A 4,807-nucleotide genomic window follows, 5' to 3' on the forward strand; every position below is an offset into this window, starting at 1 on the left:
GCTGCTTGCTGTTGAAGTATTTTGACTGTATTCCAAATACTTAACTGAGTCACTTTTTTCCCTCTCAGTACTACAGTATTACCTTACCGCTTCTTTGATAGCTTAAAAGAGAAGCATGTTTTATGACTCGGAGAACGGGATAAACACAGGGATAATCTTCACTTTGGATGCAGTGGGCTTGATACTCTAATTTATTTGTAGTAGCTAGTTTAGTGGAAATGAATTTTCAGTTAGAGAAAGCTGTTACCAGTTGGGGCAATGCTAACTTTTTCCAAATAAGGTTTGTAAAACTTTCGGTTGTTTCAGTTTGAAATATGAAGTTTTCTCATTATAGATCAGTGTTGTTGCTATGCAATCAAAATGAGATATTTAAAAAAAAACCAAAAACTGGTAACTGGATTTACTCTTTTGGGGACTTACCTATTGATAGAGCAAATTCTATAATAAAGATCAATGCAGTGATAGCAGTGATTCTCACTGTAAATATATTGCACTCATTATTCTTTCCTTTGTCATAAAAGCCAAGGGAAGGCATCTCCCATTTTACATCGGGAGGGACTTGAAGATAATGATGGCATTTGTTCACATTTTTCCCCTGTAGAGTGCATGCTTGAGAGGAAGATGCTTTCAGACTTCTAAGGAACAAAAGTCTACTTGCCTAAATATACCATAGGCTCACTAACTATTACTGGTATTTGAACGTGGCATTACCTTGATAGGAGGAACTTTGAAGTTTTCTTCTTTTGAAGAAGGATGTAACACAGTTACAGAGCACCGTAGACATGTAACTGGTTGTAAATAAGAGTTGGGCACGTGAAACAGACACAGCAGGTAACCAGGAGTATATGGGAATATTTATTTGTCATGAGTTCTTCCTGTTAGTAAAATAAATTGAACTCTTAACAAAAAATATGTAGCAGCCCTTAATGAGTCCTCCACTAGCAGTTAGTTTCTTCTTTCCTTCTCCCACCCCCAACACCCCCACCTCCTCCATTCAGGCAGTTAATAAATTTGTCTTTATGAATGGGTTTTATTTTACTTGCTTGTGTCCCAGGGGAGATGGATCCAATTAATCAATTATTCCTCTAATTACAAAAATTCACTAGAGCAGGCTGTCACAAAATGAAAATTAAAGCTAACTTGACCAAGTTGAAGTGGGTCTTATTTCCAGTGCCACTTTTTTCAATAGACAAGCTGCAGTTCAGACCCTATATGGACAATCACCACAACTTTTAGTAAAACAATATACTTCTTCTCCATTACAGCTTCAAAATCTTAATTTTATCTTATTCTTATGGAAGGGGTGGGTGGGTTGGTGGGTGTGTGGATATGAAAGTAAAAAAATAATTGTTTTGGTTACAAGTATGAACTGGAAGAGCAGTCTCATTTTGTCCTCCCATATCAGGCAAGTGAAGAGAATAGCCTTTATTTCTTCATTGTCATTTCAAAAGATTCTTTTTTGAATGTCTGCTTAACCAGACTGTTGTCTCCATTTCTTAACCAGGCAGGACACAGTACCTTTCCTTTACTTCCCTAGCTGTAACTATCAGAACTAATAGAATTGGGTGGGGATAAACATCTTGAGATTTATGTGGATTTTTCTATTCTGCACCCTAATTCTTTTGCCAAACTTATTATAAGCAATTACCATTTAATTCAGTGGTTTTCTGCACAGTGGGCTGGTGTAGGTCTGGATGATAAGAGTTATGTCACTCAGTACAGCAGAATAGTATGTGCTTTTCTTTAAGCATATAGGAAATGCCAGTGTAATTCCCTCCTAACTCTATTTTTGCTTTATGATTAGCCAAGCTAATTTTCTACTGTACCCTGGAAATGGAGGACCATTATTTGAAGCAGTTGTTCAAAGTAATGCTCTATTGTACCTTGAGAGGCTTAGTTGAAATTTGTCATAGCTAACTCTTCTGACTAAGAGGAATAAGCATCACCTACAACTGCAAGCCTTTATTTATTCATATAAAATCAGAGTTGTTGCCTTTCCCACTGCACTCTCCATGAAAAACTGTGGGTGAACGGTTTGCAGAACATTTCAGTGGCTATAACTCTGCTTTCAGTGTCTTGATCCAAATCTGATTATGGAAAATAACTTCACAAATTCTTCATTTTAACTATCTTGATCCTGATATAATTTTAACTAGCAACCTACAGTATGAGCTGCTGGTATTACTTTTATACATCACAGAACACAGTAGTGTGCTACTATTAACTTTGTTTTTTTTCCTCATAGGCTGAAGAGAAGCCCTTCACCTAGTACGATTTGACCAACCAGAGACAGCAGATTGATTTACTTAAACTGAGACAGGATCTGAGCAGTAATGAGATTAGAGATTCTGTGCACTGATTCCATTTCTGCTTGCCTCTGAAAGAAAAGATGAGTGCAGTGGGAAGCAATTCTGCATTCAGGAAGGTAAAGTGCTGTGAATTTCACCAGGCACTGCTTGCTGTTTTAATACGTTGAGGCCAAGGACAGTACAAACAATTGAAGTTTTCCTCCTTGTATTTCAAAGGACTTTTTCCATAGCTTCATGTTATAGACAAAATAATTGGTAAGGGGACAACTTCTAACAAATTAATTCATGTTCCCATAAAAAAATGTAATTTGAGCAATCAGAACCCTCAAGATCTGAGGATAATCTAGTAGTTTTTTATGTCCAATTTGGTTTTTTGTATGGAAGATGATGTGAATTAAAACACAAATGGTCAAACAACTGGGTTCTTTTGCGAGCTTTTATGGCTCTTCCAACCATGCGTTATTATATCATCATGCTGGTTTTGGTCCCAAACTGGACACAGCAAACACAAAAACATATCTACTGCCTTTGAAAAACTGTTAAGGTCCCGTGAGTCCATCCAACTTCCACACTAAGCAGGACCAACCTTTCTAGTCAGCAGAATCCGGAATCATTAGAAAAATTGTCAGTAGTTCTACAGCATGTTCCTAGATCAAAAAGGTTTCGTTAAATGTGGTAAATCTTCAGAAAAGCAACTCAGCTACAGAATTTTATCTGAGTCAAGCTACTTGTGGTTCATAATGTAGTTTGCCTAGACAGTAAGCAGCCTCTGTATCAACCATCCTATTCAGAACTGTTGCCTTCTATGGAGGAGGATGGTGCTACAAAAGTGATGGAGGATTCCCCCCCAGTCTTTCTGTGTTGACAAAGACATATTTGCAAATAATTTTCTTGTGTGAAGAACTGCAAACATTTCCATAGTTTACTGTGAAAGCACATTAATATTTCGGAAGTTAAGACCAAAAACAATGCTGTATTTTTAACCCATTGACTCGTTAAACCTTTCTCTCTGTTAACTGTTTTTTTCCCTTATGCAAACTTTGAGACAACTGAGCTTATATCAGTAAACTGGGATGTTATAAATGCCACATAATCATTCTGTGTTAGTATAGCAGCATTTACCACATTAGAAAAATGTGAGAACCTACCACCCACAAAAGAGGGTTGAAGCTTCCCTCTTAGAGCTTCCGGCTGAACATGACAGCCTTAAGAGGTACAGGCTTCTATTTCATTCTGCAAGAAATTAGTTTATACTCTGGCAGTCTTTTCTTTGTGAAGAGAAGCGTTTGATATCTTTGACTTCAAGGATCCCCTTCATAAGGGCTTTGGGCCAAAGAATTCAGAGCAGAAGGTATCGGGCGAGTGGGGGGAGGCCTGTGGAAAGGATTATGTATTGTTTGCTGGTAACAGCAGAGAACTGTATTCAATGACCTAACAGGTCCCTTTCAATCCTATTTTCCTTAATCTCCCTCCAGGCCTCAGCTGGCTAGGAATCTGTGTGGCTTTCAAAATATGGGATGACAGAGTCCTGATTGACTCTGCTTCTGCCACCAGTTTTTAAAAGGTCTAAGATTTCTATATCCAAAAGTGCATTAATCTCCTTACTGTGCGTACAAAATTTACCATAGATAGATGAATGGGAGCTGTGAAAATTCAGCTGATGAGATCAGGCTCTGGGTGTTCTCAGCTGTAAGTGTCACATAGGAAATTCAGAATTATCACAGGTACCAGATATTCTGTTTTAACATATAGTTTGATACTTTTCACTAGTGGTTCTCAACCTTTTTAGAATCCAGGCACCCCTCCATAACTTTTCTGAATTTAGTAGCTCCCCATTTCAGAAACTAATTTCACTCATTTTTTATTATGGAAAAATAAAAGAGCAATTCTTCTGTGGCAATGAACTCAGAAAGATCACAGGTCAGAATGTTTTTGATACTCTGGATTTCTATTTGAAATCTCTGGATTTATTTTGTGAATTGTTTAGGTGTTTGTACACTTAAGAGTGGTAATACTGTGCCACCATTAAAAGGATCTCATAGCACCACAGCTGAAAGTCACTGCTTTAAAGTCGAGTGTGATCTTTTAATTCTATATACAATAGTGATTTTTTTGTGCGTTTCCACTCTGGTTATAAAATATATCGTATAAGCTATTTTTCTTCTAAAGCAATTTACTAGGACAATAGCATGAAAATGTTGTTCAGAATTAAGTTTTAGATTTTCTTTTAGTAAGAAATAAATTAATAGCCTTTATAAATGCAGTAAGAGATTTAGAGAAAATCTAAACGGGAACGCTTTGAGGGTCAGTAAATACTTGCTTGTTTCCAGTTCTAATCTGTGTCACAGGGTTTTCCTAGCAAATCCAAAGCAATCAGCTCCTTAGCTTCCTCTTTTTTTCCTTCACGCCATTGTCTCCAAACACTCATCTTTCTAACCAGTCTTAGGAAAGGAGCATTATTCTTGCTGATTCTCTCTTCCTTGACTTGCTCACTCACC

This window comes from Alligator mississippiensis, chromosome 1, assembly GCF_030867095.1.
Source record: "Alligator mississippiensis isolate rAllMis1 chromosome 1, rAllMis1, whole genome shotgun sequence".
Classification (NCBI taxonomy): domain Eukaryota; kingdom Metazoa; phylum Chordata; order Crocodylia; family Alligatoridae; genus Alligator; species Alligator mississippiensis.